The 17,866-nt window shown below is 36.1% G+C and overlaps 1 protein-coding gene across 1 annotated transcript in view; it reads right to left on the reverse strand.

The window, feature by feature from the left end:
• The window catches only part of EYS (eyes shut homolog), a 1,522,493-nt gene that overhangs the window by 82,234 nt on the left and 1,422,393 nt on the right, over nt 1-17,866 (reverse strand). The gene's annotated exons all lie outside the window — the stretch shown is intronic.

The raw sequence follows: 17,866 nt of genomic DNA on the forward strand, positions 1-17,866 counted from the left end.
TACCTCGGAATATACATTTAACTTTGCCAGGAAAAAATTCATATACCCTTAGGCAGATGGATAAATCTGCAAAAATACAAGACCACTGCTTGCCTCTCTAGCTTTCTTTTGTAGATTTGAGTGTAAACATCTTTCTTCTCTCTTTGTTTTTAACTTTTTCTTAGTAATATAGCAATAAATTTAGCTCAATATCCTTTATAAATGCAATTAGGGTATAAAACTATATACACGATTGCTGTTGTTTCTATTTCTATTGTTGAATAAGCTCCCTCTCGAGCATGCTTCCACACTGTTCAGTATTAACATTTAGAAATAAAAGAGTAGTAACTTACAAATGTGATTTTCATTTTCACTTAAGAGAAAAATAAGTCTCTCCTAAGATGTTATTAACAGTAATAGGTGATGATGACTTATACAGAAAACATATACTTACCTATTCTTTCTGAACTCAAGGTAATACTCAATATATGAATAAAATCAAGCTCTCTATTCAAATGGATATATAATATTCAATTCACTCCTAGGTGAATTGAAAAAACATGAAATAAATATCATTGGTTGATTGCCAATTCCGGCTTATACTAAATCATTCAAACATTCTGTGTAGATACAGAATTCCACCATTCTCACTTCTCTTTCTAGTTGTCAGAGAAAAGCTAAGAACAAACAGAATTTTACATTAAGATAAGAAAACTGATGAAAATGTGGGGCATCATTATTTCCACCAGCAAAAGAAATAGTAAAGGATCAGGATCTGAAGCAGCAGTCTTTTTAGCTGTGTAATTCTTAGAAATTAGTGCCATCTTCTGGCTTCTCAAAGTATTACTTTCAAGCCAAACCAGATAGAGTAGGATTTTTCACAGTACCATGAAATGTCAAAGAAGAAAAATCCCCAGAAGATATGGGTCACATTGTGGATCTTACAGCTTATGGCATGAACTTTGAGAATGGTATCATTTATCTGTTATTCACATTATATAAACAATGCAGATTTATACGGGACTAAATATGCTTTGTAGTTTTTTTGTATGACAAAGTAAAATTCCCAGATATCACACATGGAATATTTGAGAACTGATGTATTTGGAACACTTTTCTCATTCTTAAGTCATGAGTTTCTTCAAGTTAATGGATTTTTAGTTAAGAAATTAAGAAACATCAAGGTTGGAGTGGGTCATAATTCAAGTTCAGGGGAAATGTTAAAAAAAACTTTTTAATCTATTCTTTTTTAAGCCATGGATATATAAACATATTTTTATATACTCCAAAGTAATAAAAAATAGCAATGATAATAGCTACTATGTTCTAGTTGTTAGGTGCCCTCTCTGAATTATTTTATTTCTCATGGTGCACCAAAGAGATGTTCTTACTCTTATATTTCTACCTGATAGATAAGGCTCAGAGAGGTTAGGCCACACAGCAAAATAATGGCAGAGTTAGGATTTGAACCCCAAGTCATCTGATTCCAAAGCCTGTGTTCTTTATAATGATGGGTGGGATATTCATGATGTTGGCTGATTTAAGGATTATTGATACATATTTATATTATTCAAGTTTGTATCCAAATTGATTTCATACAAATTTGTCTTATTTCCTTGTCCATGTCCATGGACCCAAGAAAATTGGCAGTAATCTTATATTATTGATACATATTTATATTATTCAAGTTTGTATCCAAATTGATTTCATACAAATTTGTCTTATTTCTTTGTCCATGTCCATGGACCCAAGAAAATTGGCAGTAATCTTATATTATTGATACATATTTATATTATTCAAGTTTGTATCCAAATTGATTTCATACAAATTTGTCTTATTTCCTTGTCCATGTCCATGGACCCAAGAAAATTGGCAGTAATCTTATATTCTCTCTTTCAGATTTAATCGAAATGTAAATACATTTAACTGCCCTGCAGTGCCAACTATTTTACTGGTACTCAATATATACCAGTGAATTTATCAATAGGTAAGTTTTAATAGGAACATAATTATTTAATAATATGCAGAGAATATAAGTGAAAAGTAGTGGTTAAAAGATCAGTATGTTTGTAAAGTTTTCTAAGTGTTTGAATATTTGACATGCACACATATTTATATTCCAGATGATTAACTATAGTTTTCATTTTGTTTTGGCATTATGGAGAAATAGTTTAGAAGAAGCAAAATCTAGCAAGGACCCCAAAAATAAAGATGATTTATCAATAAAGCTGATTTATCAAAATAATAAGGCTGATGTACTCTGTGAGAAAGACGATAAGAAATATGTACTAGAGATACTAGTGGGAAATTATTTTTAAGACATCTATAGTTTAACTGTTGATGTGCTGGAAAAAAGCAGTAGCATATTGCAAAACAATAACATTTCTGGGGACTACAACACCTGACGTTTCAAATGCATAGAATAAAGGGAAGATTTTATGTTAATAAATATGGTATGAGAGATTATTCTAAGTCATATTCCTAATAAAACAAAAAAATCATCAGTCATAATTTGTGTTGTTTAAATTTTGCATAAGAGTATTATTTTTGAATGGAAAATATCTTATATATAAAAGCCCCAGGACTTCATGTACTAATAGTGAGTAAGTACCTAATTCAAACTATAATGGTATATAACAAAACTACACAAAAAGGACTAGAATATTAAGAATTAGAGGCATAATATGCAAACAACAATTAGGAAACATAATGAAATAAAATATTTTATTTGTTATGGCATGAAATGCCTGGAATAAAACTTACCTATTAGGTTTCTTAAAGGTTATACTCAACAGAAACTGACTCTGGCTATCCTGAGCAGGAAAGGAATTTATGGGCAGGTGATAGGCTAGCTCATGGAATCAACAGGAAGACTGGAGAACTGGTGGGTAGATATTTCTGGTTGGCTGAAATAAAGGGACGTTGGCAATTCAAACATAGCCAAGTTCACATTGTGTGAACAGTGTCATCAGAATGTAGTCATTGTTATCTCTAGGGCTGGGGACAGCTATGTGGCCACCTCAGCTACAAATAATTTTTAAGTATCATTCTCTCTTTGGATGACTTTCTTACCATTTGAATCCCAGGGTATCTCATCGGCCTATCATAGGTCATGTGTGTGCACATAAATAGGAAGGAAGTGCTGTGTAGCCAAAAACAAAAACAAAACACAATAACCAATAGATGTCTCTCAGAGACCGTTGGTTATTTAGTGTCAATACACATTCTTTTTCTAGTACTTGCATTTTCAAATTAAAACTTCCTTCTGTGACAAAGGAGCCAGGAATATACAATGGGAAAAAGACAGTCTCATCAATAAATAGTGTGGGGAAAACTGGACAGCCACATGCAGAAGAATGAAACTAGACCATAGAGGGTAAGCTTCTTGACATTGGTCTAGGCAATGTTTTTTTGGATTTGACACCAAAAGCAAAAGCAACAAAAGCAAAAATAAACAAGTGGGACTATAGCAAACTAAAAAGCTTCCACACAGCCAAGGAAATGATCAACAAAATAAAAAGACAACCTCCTAAGTAGGGGAAAATACTTGCAAATTATGTATGTGATAAGGGGCTAATATCCAAAAAATATAAAAAATTCATACAACTCAATAGCAAAAAGAAAAAATCTGATTTAAAATTGGGCAGAGGATCTGAATAGGCATTTTTTCAAAGAAGACGTACAAATGACCAATTGGCACATGAAAAGGTATGCAACATCACTAATCAGGAAAATACAAATCAAAACCACAATGAGATATCACCTCACACCTGTCAGAATGGTTACTGTCAAAAAGACAAGAAATAACAAGGGTTAGTGTGGTTGTGGGGAAAAGGCAACATTGTGCACTCCTGGTAGGAATGTAAATTGGAGCAGCCACTATGAAAAACAATATGCAATTTTCTCAAAAAGTTAAAAATCGAACTAGCCATATGATCCAGTAATTCTTCTGGGTATTATCCAAACAAAATAAAAACACCAACTGAAACAGATACATTTTCATATTCACTGTGGCATTATTTATAGTAGTCGGGATATGGAAATGACCTAAGTGTCCATCGTTGGTGAAGGAATAAAGAAGATGTGGTATATATATATGTATAATGGAACATTATCCAGCCATAAAAAAGAAGGAAATCTTGCCATTTGTGACAACATGGATGGACCTTGACGGCATTAACTTAAGTGAAATAAGTCATACAGGGAAAGACAAATACTGTTAGTCTCACTTATGTATGGAATCTAAAACAAACAAAAACTGAGCTCATAAACACAGTGAATATACTGGTGGTTGCCAGAGGCAGGAGGAGGAGGAACAAAATATGTGAAGGGGGTTAAAAGGTACAAGCTTCCGGTTAGAAAATAAAAGTCACAGGGATGTACCATAGAGTATGATGACTATAGTTGATAATACTGTATTCTATACTTGAAAGTTGGTAAGAGAGTAGATCTTGAAAGTTCTCATTGTTTGAGAAAAAATTTATGACTATACATGGTAACAGGTGTTAATTTGACTTATTATGATGATCATTTTGCAATATATACAGATAGAGAATCATGATATGGTACACCTGAAACTAATCTAGTATTATGTCAATTATATCTCAATAAAAACAAAAAGCAAGACAAAACAAAAACTTCCTTCTGACATAATGCAACAATCTTACATAATTTTCAAAAGCCACTCTCTTTTCCAAAATGGAGTCTTTTTAAAGTCTTTTCTTTGATTGCATTTTGTTGCAAGTAAACAATCTCTGCATAGTGGCCATTTTTTCCTCATTTTATGTTGTGATCCTGTCCTATTATGGATAAGGTCTCAATAGTACTAAACCCAAGTGCTTTATATAGAGACCAGGGTGCCCTTGACTGCTGTAATGATATGTGTGACTTTTAGGTGACAAAATCAAAAGTGCTGCTAATACTACTTTGGTTTGCTGCTCATCAGAGTTGACAAGAGGTGGTCCAAAGGAAGGAACTTGATATGGATAGCTAATTATAATGGGGGAACAAGAAAGACAAAGGAGGATGGTGAGGCCACACAGACACTGGCAATAGCTAAGCAGGTGACAGCAGCTGCCATCACTAAGGCTGACAGGACAAGAGTAAGGCCTGGTGTTTCTGAAAGCCCAAGAGCCAGACCACCTGGCAGAAGCTAGATCCTTCCCTGGGGCTGCTCATCAGGACATGGGACCAGGGGTGGGAAGGCCAGGAACCAATGGAGGAATGGGCCACTTGTAGACATGCCACCTGAAGCAGGGGATGGGAGAGAAATACTCTGGATTTTCTCTTCCTCCTACCCCCCCTCCCCCGGTCTTCTTCCTTTTGTAGGGAAAATGAGACATGGATCTTGGAGAAAAATAGGCAAGTGCCTGGTACACATTGCAATGAAAGCAGCCCTGAGGCTACAATCCTTATTTCCAAAACTGGCCAGAAGGCCACTTCTGATCTTGTCCTTCTGCTCCTTGAATGCTATTTCCTTTCATGTAGGGGAAGCAAATTTAAATTCTTCCCTCTGTCTTCTTACGTGAGCCCTGACACTGATGAGAGTGTATGCTTGGTGTGATGATGCAAGACTTCCTTCCTGAGAGCCCCAGCCATGATGGGCCTGCAGTTTAGGGCTTCATGAGGCCTCTATTAACTCTTACTGCTGGATGTGTGAGGTACCCCAGGGTGGACTTCTTGCCTTTTGTAGGTATGCATATGTGTGTGTATGTGTGTGTGCACCTACATCATGGCCTCCTTTAGTACTCTAGTGAAGCCAATGGCAATGCTCCTCAGAGTAATGTTTCTAGGGGTGCCCGGGTGGCTCAGCTGGTTGAGTATCTGCTCTCTGCTCAGGCCATGATCTCAGGATCCTGGGACTGAGCCTTGCATTGGGCTCCCTGCTCAGAGGGGAGTCTCCTCCTCCTTCTCCTTCTGCCTGACGCTCACTGCCTACTTGTGCTCTCTGTCTGTCAAATAAATAAATAAAATCTTTTAAAAAAAATCTTAAAAAAATAATGTTTCTAGATTGATGAAGTAAAATACATAGGATTATAAAAGAACCTCACCTTTTTGAAATATACTTAATAAAATATACCAAGAACTTTGTAATCAAGTAAAATTATGCTTCTTTCATAATTCATATAAATAACAAGATCTAGCAGCAGGTAGAATGACCAGCAATTTCAAATTGCAAGCAACACAAAAATATTTTAATAGAGTGTACAACAAATTGTAATATAAAGAGATCTGATTTCTTCCCATGATAAAGTACAGTTATTGCTGACATGACTGGATTGTTGCTGCCATTCATAATTAAGAATTTGTTAAATTTCTGTTGCAGGTGTAAAAAGATGTAGTTTTTTCCCCTCATCCACATTCACAGCTTCTTTGACCTAGAGAATCACCTGACTTCTGTCAGAATACTTTTCCCTCACATGCCAACACACCTCAGTGTTTGCTTAAACTCTCCCTTCTTACTGAGGTCTATCTTGTCCTACTTTGCCCATTACATTTAATCTCACCTTTCCCTTGTGCCATGTAACTTTAAAAATGCTGTCTTGACCCAGTTTGGAGGCCCTGGTGAAAGGCTGTTCAGTTCCTTTCTTGAGAAGCTGAGTCCACACTTGTGGGCACTCCACTCGCTTGTTAGGCTCCGGAGAACTTACTTACGCAATCCCCTGATCCCCGGGGCCAGGTACCAGACAATAGGAACAGCCACTGTTTCTCAGAGCCCAGGAGATTGTTCAAAAGAGCCAATCCACAGGCACTCTTGAAATCTCAATCACTCCAGTTGCCACATATAAACTGTCTTCTATAGCTCTGGGTTGCTGTTAACACCATCCTTGGTACACAACCCAGTGTGTGGCCCTATGTGACAACCTTCTTTTGTTTGGAGCTGTAAGTGGCCAAAAGTTCCACCTTTCATCCATTTGAGTGCATTGTCCTGCCATCAAAAAAAAAAAAAAATCTTTAAAACTTATAAAACAATTTGATTTCTCCTTGGCATATCCTTTCTCTCCTTTTCTTCTCTACTTTTTTGTTTACCTGGTTTGTTTGTTCACCCTTAGTGTTGATTACCTTTTAACAATTCCCTAGAAAGTCTCACCCCACAGTGGAATGGGAAGTTTAAGGTGGGATCTCATTTTTGTTCTCTGCTGTGTCCCAAGCACGTGGACAGTGTCTGACACATAACAGGCTCTCCATGTAGCGAATGAAGTCAGGGATCTCCATCCTGTGCCCTCTTGTGGTCACTCTGGGCAACATCTTCGCTTGAAGGACATAAACCTTTTGTGCATGAACAAAGTACAAGATAGGTGGCTATTGTAGTTTCTAATTCAATGGGGACATTACTGGCTCTCTTGGTAAGAGCTTTTCTCTTTTGGAGGCCCAAAGCTTCTAAGCTAGTGGAGCTCAGACATATGGAAAGGAGAAAAGTTGTGAGGAGGTGTTCAGGGGTAATCATGAGAGGGATTACCCTTCTGCAACTGCATGGTTCCTGAATCTGTGTAAGAAGGCTGTGGAAGGTAGTGTTGCATACTAGTGATGGCTACAAAGCATACCTGGCGTCTTGCAAAACGGCATCATGATCCTGATAGGTGGCTCAGGTGGTGCTGTCATAGACTATTTTGCCATTTGAAAAGCCATTCTAAAAACCCAAAATAAACTACTGGAACTACATCAAAATAATAAGCTTTTGCACAGTGAAGGAAACCATCAACCAAACAGGAAACCTACTGTATGGGAGAAGATATTTGTAAGTGATTTATCTGATAAGGGATTAATATCCAAAATATATACAGAACTTAAACAACTCAACACCAAAAAATTAATCTGATTAAGAAATCAGAAGAGGATCTGAATAGATATTTTTCTAAAGAAGATGTACAGATGGCCAACAAACATGAAAAAATGCTCAACATCAGTGATCATTAGGGAAATGCAAATCAAAACCACGAGATATCCACCTTACATCTGCCCAAATGACTAAAATGAATAAACAAAAAAGATAAGAAATAGCAAGTGTTAGCAAGGATGTGAAGAAAAAGGAACTCTTGTACACTGTTGGTGGCAATGTAAATTGGTACAGCCACTATGGAAAATGTATGGAAGTTTCCTCAAAAATTAAAAATAGAAATGCCAGGGGATCCCTGGTGGCTCAGTGGTTTAGCGCCTGCCTCTGGCCCAGGGTGTGATCCTGGAGTCCCGGGATCGAGTCCCACGTCGGGCTCCCTGCATGGAGCCTGCTTCTCCCTCTGCCTGTGTCTCTGCCTCTCTCTCCCTCTTTCTGTGTATCTCATGAATAAATAAATAAACATCTTAAAAAAAAATGGAAATGCCATACTATCCAATTTTTCACTACTGGGTATTTACCTGAAGAAAATGAAAACAGTAATTTGAAAAGATATATACATCTTTATGTTTATTGCAGCATTATTTATAATAACTAAGACATGGGAGCAACCTAAATGTCCACTAACAGACGAATGGATAAGGAAGATGTGGTATATATTACGCTGCCATTGAAAAGAATGGAATTTTGCCATTTGCAATGATGTGGATGGAGCTAGAGTATTTATGCTAAGTGAAATAGGTCAGAGAAAGACAAATACATGATTTCGCTTATATGTGGAATCTAAAAAAAAAACCCAAATGACTAATGAACAAACAAAAAGCAGAATCAGACCTATAAATACAGAGAACAAATGATGGTTGCCAGAGGGGAGAAGGGTGGGGGGATGAGCAAAATGGGTGAGGACGGGGAGTGGGAAATACAGGCTTCGGGTATGGAAAGAATAAGCCACAGGGATAAGAGGCCGAGTATTAGAAATACAGTCAATGATACTGTAACAGTGTTACATGGTGACAGATGGTTGCTACATTTGTGGTTTAGCATCCCATAATGTATAAACTTGTGGAATCACTGGGTTGTATGCCTGAAACGACTGTAACATTCTATACCAACTATACTAAGACAAACTAACAAACACAACAGCTTTTTGATGGTAAGTTTCTTAACAAGACCAGTATCTGTCATTACTTAATTTCTTTTCCTGTAAAAAAACACAAAACCCGTTGATTAGAAGTAATGTTGCTCAGAATACCATGATGCTTTATGCTGTACTGACTGAGTTATCAGTAGAAGTGCCGGAGGAAGCATGGCTGGTAGAACAAATGATCAGGCTGAAGGACAAACTCTTGCCCTTCCCACGATGTAATCAACCTGCCACTGAGGGTAGTCCCTGAAGCCCTAAGGCTATATCAAGGGTCAGGATTGTTTGTAGCCATTGGGAAATGAAGATTCAGAGGTGCCACTTCTGAAATCATTTTTATTAGGCAAAGTCAATGCTGAGGCTTCACATCACCTCAGATTCTTCTACCACAACCATTTCCACGCGCAGCCAGATTGCGTTCTAAATCCTCCAACAACCTCTATTTCTTCCAACAAAAAAATATGTGTAATATTTTTCTCACATCCATTCCAGTCATAGGTATCATCGCTTTTTCTAGGTTTTGACAGATTGATGAGAGTGATTTGTCTAGATACTACTTCAATCACATTTCTCTGATTACTAGTGAACAACTTTTATACGTTGGCTATCTCTTTAGTGCAATACATTAGTATCCTTTACTCATTTTTTCTTTTGAGTTTATTTTCAGAACTCTTAAGAACTGTCGATATTATATTCTTTTTCTATCACATTGCAAGTAGTTTCTCCAAATCTTTGTTTTTCTACTGACTTTAGATGTGATACTCTTTGCAACTCAAACTTTACTTTTTAAAATATTCTTTTTCTTTAAATTTATGATAGTCACAGAGAGAGAGGAGAGAGAGAGAGAGAGAGAGAGAGGCAGAGACATAGGCAGAGGGAGAAGCAGGCTCCATGCACCGGGAGCCCGATGTGGGATTCGATCCCGGGTCTCCAAGATCGCGCCCTGGGCCAAAGGCAGGCACTAAACTGCTGCGCCACCCAGGGATCCCTTTAAAATATTATACAAATATTTTTTCTTTATAGTTCCAAAATTTTGTCTTAAGAAACCTTCCTTCACCCATAGATTACACATGTAGCTTCCAAGATTTGGTTCTAAGATATTTACTAATTCATATTCTATATTTAAGTCTTTAATAATTCTACATTTCATTTTAAACAACTTTATTTTTTTTTATTTTTATTTATTTATGATAGGCACACAGTGAGAGAGAGAGGCAGAGACATAGGCAGAGGGAGAAGCAGGCTCCATGCACCGGGAGCCCGACGTGGGATTCGATCCCGGGTCTCCAGGATCGCGCCCTGGGCCAAAGGCAGGCGTCAAACCACTGCGCCACCCAGGGATCCCTACATTTCATTTTAGTACATAATGTAAGAGAGGTCCTACTTATTTTTTTTTTCCAGTTGGAGAACAGGTTGTGCCGGTTCCATTTATTACACAAGACGTTCATTATTGAGTAATTTTGTCATCCTCTGTATTATCATATATACTGGGATCTTTTGCTGGCTTGTCTCTTTGTCCTACTGACATAGTTTTATCTTACTATGGCACGACCATATTAATAATGATGATAGTGGTTTAACGTGCATTCTTATATCTGGCAAGGCAAGTTGACCTCACATTTCTTCTCTTTAAGATATTTTTACTGGATCATAATGGGTTACTTTTACATATATTATTCTATGTAAGGTTCAAAAGCTGTGAAATTTTATTGGAATTCTTTTTTATATACTATATTTGAGAAAAAATTTTTTTTTTTTTGGCATTTTCTTCCCATCCAGGAATGTGGTATTTTTTTTTCCTAGCCACTCATGTCTCATTTTAACATCACTAAGGTTTTATCATTTTCTACATAGAAGTCCTGGACCTTTCTCATGAAATTTATTATAAATATTTTGTGATATTTTTGGTCACAATTGTGAGTAAAAATAATTTTTTACTTCTACATCTAGGTTGGAGGGCACCTGGATGGCTCAGTTGGTTAAGCGACTGCCTTCAGCTCGGGTAGTGATGGTAGGGTCCTGGGATTGAGCCTCACATTGGGCTCCTTACTCAGCGGGAAGTCTGCTTCTCCCTCTCCCTCGGCCACTCTCCCTGCTTGTGTTTTCTTGCTTGCATTCTCTCTCTCCATCAAATAAATAAAATCTTAAACAAAAAAGTTACATCTAGGTTGGTTTTGCTAGTGTAGCAAGATATAAAAATAGAAGTTTCAGCTGAAATACAAAGAAAATAGAAACGACACGTCATCAGACCGAGATAACCAGGATCTACAAAGCAGGTGGTTGAAATTCAGCTGGTGACTCCTGCATTTGTCACCTCACTGAGGGTGTGAAAGACTTATGAAGGCCTTTTCTTTCACTTTGTCACCTCAAGTCAAGAGGGGGGAGGTTTTAGGAACACAACTTGTAGAAATAATGTGTGTTCCTGAATTTTGGGGTGAGGGGACACTGTGGACTGGCTCCTACTTGGATAGTGTAAGGGTTGAGAGACTGGATGGCTGCACTGAAGGAGAGAGCAGATGAGTCTGATTCTTGACTGGGATGGGTCAGCACTCCCAGAGATTGTTGTGGAAAAGATGTGTGAATGTTTGCTTTGTGTCTGATGTGGGTCATGTATGGGACAGAGACATCGAGGTGATTTTAAGTTCTGACCAAAAGAACCACCTCAAGAGGTGAAAAGCCCCCAGGAGGGAAAGCTAGAGGTGTCACTAGATTGCTAGCGATACAACCAGCTGGAAAAGAGATGCCTTCTGGTTTTTTGGAGACCTCACTTGCCCCAAAAGACAAGGTTGGTTTTAAATATCTGCCAAATCCAGAGATCTGAGAAGCAAAATCAGCATGACCTTATTAGTCAAGAAAGAAGTTTCCCATCTCCTTTCTCCCCCAGCTCCCTGTGAAACAATCTGGAGCTGCAGTTAGTAAAGGAGGGGAGGAAGGATTTAAGTTTCCTTTTTCTCTGACTTTAGACTTTCTACCTGACTCAGCCCCCACTTGGGAAAGCACAAAGGTTAAAGCAAACAGATTTGCCTACCACGTAAAAATGGATGACCTCATTACTGTGTGGAAATGATAGTTTGTGACCCCGGAAGGACCACATCTAAATCTTCACTTGAAAAAAGGAATAACACCACTGAACAAATTTTAAAGGGAGAATGGAAGACAAAGTGAAGTTGCTTTACGTTTTCATGTGTCCATGCTATTATGAAAAAGAGCTACTGACTTATTTTTTGTCTGGTAACTAGCAACAGCACCAGATTTTCTCATTTAAATGATATAAATAAGAAATAGACTTGTATCTTCCTTTCCAGTGTTAAGACAAATTTTCTTTTTTTTTTTTTTTTCTCACTGCATTTGCTTGGACTGTCCTGACAATGGTGAATAAATAACAGTAATAGTAGGTATACTTGTCAAGTTTTGATTTTAACTGAAAATGTTCTGGTGTTTGCCCATTAGGAATAATATATGGTTTTGGTTTTAAGTTAGCCTTAAGTTTTAGTATTTGTATTCAAAATTTAGTTTCTATTTCCGTTTTTTTAGTTTCTTCATAAACAATAAAACAATAAAGCCCATCTGCTGAATTCGGTTGAATGCCTTATCTGTATCTATTGAGTGACATTTCATTATCTATTGATAGGATCAGAAGTTAACTTGCTTTAATATTTTTATTTGATTTTGAATTATATTGATAAATTTCCTGGCATTGAATCATCAGTCTTATATGCTCAGAATATTTCTAACTCAATCATAATCATGTAATATTTTGGTACTTTGTTGGAGTATACTTGCTAAAATTTAGCCTTTGTTGTTGTTATTTGTTTTTGCCTCTAAAGTCAGTTATTTATTTATTTATTTATTTATTTATTTATTTATTACATTTGTTTTTATTTAAGTTCAAATTGACAACATATAGTATATCACCCAGTGCTCATCCCATCAAGTGCCCTCCTCAGTGCCCGTCACCCAGTTACCTTATCCTCCCACCCACCTCCCCTTCTGCAACCCTTTGTTTCCCAGAGTTAGGAGTCTCTCATGATTTGTCTCCCTCTCTAATTTTTCCCACTCAGTTCTCCTCCTCTCCCTCATAATCCCTTTCACTATTTCTTATATCCCATGTATGAGTGCAACCATATGATGATTGTCCTTCTCCCATTGACTTATTTCACTGAGCATAATACCCTCCAGTTCCATCCATGTCGAAGCAAATGGTGGGTATTTGTGTCTTCTGATGGCTGAGTAATATTCCATTGTATACATACGCCACATCTTTATCCATTCATCTATCGAAGGACATCGTGGCTCCTTCTACAATTTGGCTATTGTGGACATTGCTACTATGAACATTGGGGTGCAGGTGTCCCAGCATTTCACCACATCTGTATCTTTGGGGTAAATACTCAGTAGTACAATTGCTGGGTCATAGGGTAGCTTTATCTAGAGGCTCAAGTGAGATTGGTCTATAGTTTTCTCTTCTTCGTGTCATGGTTATTTATCACAATGAATTGAGAAACATTTGCTTTTTTTGGTTTGGAAAAACATGAATAAAACTGAAATAATTTGTTCTTAATAGATAAAATACATCTAAGTATGTATCATTGAAGTGACTTTTAAAATAGTAGATATTTTGGGGTGCCTGGCTAGCTTAAAGGAGCTCAACTCTTGATCTCAGAGTTGTGAGTTTGAGCCCCACTTTGGGGGTACGGTTTACTTAAAAAAATATAGTAGATATTTCATTACCTTCCGAATGCTAATATAGTAATTAAACAATTATTTTTTCACAAATAATTACTCAGGTTGAGTATTTATAGTTTGGTATAAAACATTCATTTTCTCTAAGTTTTAAAGGTGTTTGCAATGGATGTACATATTTTATCCTTTAAATTTCTTTTTCTTCTTTATCTGTGTTCCCATCATATTCTCATTCCTAATCTTATTTTTTTTTTTTACCCCTTTTAATTTAATCACTCTCTTGAGGAATCTTTTTGGCTTTATAAAAAAACAAGGTCTTTTATATTTTATTTATTGTAGTATCATCAATTCCCTTTTTTCCAATTTATTTTTATTTCAATATTTTATATCTTAATATGGGTGATTGCTTACTTCCTATATTTTTATCTTTTCTCTTTAGTTCTATTTTATTTCTTTCAGCTTTCTCTGTTCCTAAGTTATTATCTTTTATTATTATTTTAAAAATATTTCTTAATATTAACACTAAATTCTTATATTTTATGTTTCTCCTGGATTCACTTTGTTTTAATCATGTCTCAGAGTTTGAAGATACTGATCTTCAGGCTCCTGCCTGATGCATAAAGGAGAAATCTACCCTGCTGGTGTCCTCTTAGAACTTCAGACCCTACTTTCACAAGCTGCCTACCAACCTCAGACTATGCCTATCAAAAAGGACAGATTGGAATTGGGAATAAAGGAGGATATCTTCCCCAAATCCCTTCTTTACATTTACAATGGAAGTATAATACACAATAGGCAAGTTGTAAATAAAACTTTAAAAATCATTGAGACATAAAATAAGTTTGTAATAAGAAGAAATACAAATAATGTTTAAGAACAGAGCTTTCCTATGACCCAGCAATTACAATACTAGGAATCTACCCCAAAGATACAAATGTAGTGATCTGAAGGCGGCACCTGCACCCCAATATTTACAGCAACAATGTCCACAACAGCCAAACTACGGAAAGAGCCCAGATGTCCATTGACAGATGAATTGAATGGATAAAGAAGATAAGATATATATACAATGGGATATTACTCAGCCATCAAAAAAAGAAATCTTGCCATTTGCAATTATGTGGATAGAAATACAGGGTATTATACTAAGCAAAATAAGTCAATCAGAGAAAGTTACGTGATTTCACTCATCTGTGGAATTTAAGAAACAAAACAGGAGCATGGAGGAAGGGAGGGAAAAATAAAACAAGATGAAATCAGAAAGGGAAGCAAACCAAAAGAGACTCTTAACCTTAGGAAACAAACTGAGAGTTGCTGGAGGGCAGCTGGGTGGGGGGATGGGGTAACTGGGTGATGGGCATTAAGGAGAGCACATGATGTAATAAGCACTGGGTATCATATACAACTGATGAATCACTGACATCTACTTCTGAAACTAATAATACACAATATGTTAACTAATTGAATGTAAATAAAATACAATTAAATTAAAAATAAATATATATAATGTTGATAGGAATTTTTGATATACTAAACTTGTTAATTTCCACTAAATTATTTTATCAATCCAACGTGATTTTAATTGAAATATATTAGGCATGGAGTAAGGGCTTAGAATAAGACACAAATAAATCTGGGAGATTTTTATTATGAGAGTGGCTTTTCAAATTATTGAGAAAGAGAAGGATTATTCAGTAACTATTAAGGTAAACTAATCATTAGGATGAAGGAGAATTCTTTAAGTTACTCCAAATCCCAAAATATATACTCCAGCTGGATAAAAAAAATTAAACTAAAAAATGAAACCATAATAGCTTTAAAAATAAAAAGCATGGGTTGATATAATTTTAATCTTTCTAAACTGGCTATTGTAAAAGAAAGCAGAGAGTGACAAATTTGGCTACTTAAAATTGAAAAAGCTTCTTTATGCCAAGAATGAGGGAAAACAAAATCAAGACAAATGGATTCTGCAAGTGGGTATAACATTTTTTGATTATCCATTCTTCTGTCGATATACATTTGAGTTGCTTCCATTTTTTTTGGCTATTATGAATAATGTGCTATGAACACTCCTATATAGGTTCTTGTAGATACATGTTTTCATTTGTCTTGAGTATGTTCTGGGAGTAGAATTGCTGGGTGGTACAGTAACTCCGTCAAACATTTTGAACAATTTGTTTTCCAAATTTGTTACACTGTTTTAGGATCCCACCAACAATGTATAAAGTACTGATACACACTACAACATGGATGAACTTCAAAAACATCATAATAAGTGAAAAAAGCCAATCACAAAAGGCCATATATCATATCACTCCATTTATATTGAATGTTTAGAATAGGTAAATCCACAGAAATAGAAAATAGATTATTGGTTTCCAGGGGGTGGGGCAGGGGAATACTGAGGAGTGAAAGCTAATGGGTACTGATTTCTTCTTAGGGTGATGCAAATGTCTGAAATTAGACAGTGGTGATGGTTTCAGTGAACTGTGCATTTTAAAAAGGGCGTAGGAGTGCCTGGGTGGCTCAGTCGGTTAAGATCTGACTTTGGCTTGGGTCATGATCTCAGGGTCCTGGGATCGAGCCCCTTGTTCAGCTCCCCAGTCACAGGGGGTGGGGGGCAGTTTTCTCCCTCTCTTTCTCCCTCTGCCCCTCTCCTTGTTCATGCTCTCTCAGTCACTCCATCAAACAAATAAATACAATCTTTATAAATAAATAAATAAATAAATAAATAAATAAATAAATAAATGATATATGTTATTGTAAGCAAATTGTATCTCAATAAAATTATTATTTAAAAAAAGACAAATGGGGAACAGAAAGAATCCTTTTATCACAACACACATGACAGCCAAAATGCCTTTTTTCCCTAATTACCAGGAACTTATTCAAACATAAAGCAAGAATAAACAATCCAAGTAGCATCATGCTGGCCAATGTTTAACAACTTTTCCGAGGGCATGGGGCCTGGTGAGGCAAGCCCTTATTTGCAGGGTTAGAACTTTTTTTAAAGTTCTACTTATTTAAGTAATCTCTTTACCCCACATGGGCTTGCACTCACTACCCCAAGACTGAGATGGGAGATTGCCTCACACTCCTCTGACTGAGCCAGCCAGCAGCCCCGCAGTGTTAGTTGTTTTTAATTTTGTAAAAATTCCTCTGATGGCTGCTTTCAAGCTATTGTTAACAAAACTGGATCCAGCAAACATTGCATTCAAGTAAAAATGGTCATGAAATATGAGTGAGAGATTTACAGAAATACAAGTGACACTGCTGAACCACACTTATAAATAAAAGAATGCAAATTAAAACAATGATGAGATCATTTTTAAAAATCCCAATGTGGCTAAAAAATTTTGAGAAAAGATACTCTCCTAGTCTCATATTTTGGTGGGAACACAAATTGTTTGAAGGGCAAGTTTGGCAAAATCTTTTAAGTTAGACATGAATATGTTATTCGACCCAATAATTACACCAATAAAATACATGTCCTGCTGAATACTTCCTAGGGAAACAACTTCTCTAAGCTCTTGGGGGAACATAAGAAGTGAACATTTTGTCTTTTCCAAAAAAGAATCTAAAGCCTCTAACAAATTGAAAAAAATTAAACATAAAGTGATTCACACAAAGTTATCAACAATACTATAGGCCATGATTAAAAGCATGACATTTTTATGAAATATCAGTATTTGTTTAATGTAGGAACAAGAAGGAAAAAGGAAAAAAATAACAAAATAAAAATGATCTATCAGAAATTAATGCTGAACAACGGCAACGTTGTTCTAAAAAATGGAAAGAAAATATCTAATCCACTTACATAAAAAATTCCTGTCTATAATGACCCTACTGGTAAGAAATGAAGAAGTGATTTTCAAAATAGTACCAGAAGGATTAGAGTTATTAGGATCCCTATTGTTTGGAGAATACTGATATATCCCTCAGTCAGCACAACTCACAAATGTAATGCAATTCATCCAGTAAATATTTATTAGTCTACTAAAACAGTAGGTGAAAATAACACCATCTAATAACTTTGAGGGACATAAAGAGGAATCAGACATAATCCTTTGCTATAACTCAGTCTTGTACCAGTCTTTGATTTTTTTTAATGAAAAGGATTTTTTCTCACTTTACTACATCCATTCCCACCTTTCAAAACAATAAATTTGAGGGTAAAGACTATATTTGTTTTGTATTCCCCATAGCATCTGATATGATGGCATTGCATC

Source organism: Canis lupus, chromosome 12, assembly GCF_003254725.2.
Source record: "Canis lupus dingo isolate Sandy chromosome 12, ASM325472v2, whole genome shotgun sequence".
In the NCBI taxonomy this organism is placed as follows: domain Eukaryota; kingdom Metazoa; phylum Chordata; class Mammalia; order Carnivora; family Canidae; genus Canis; species Canis lupus.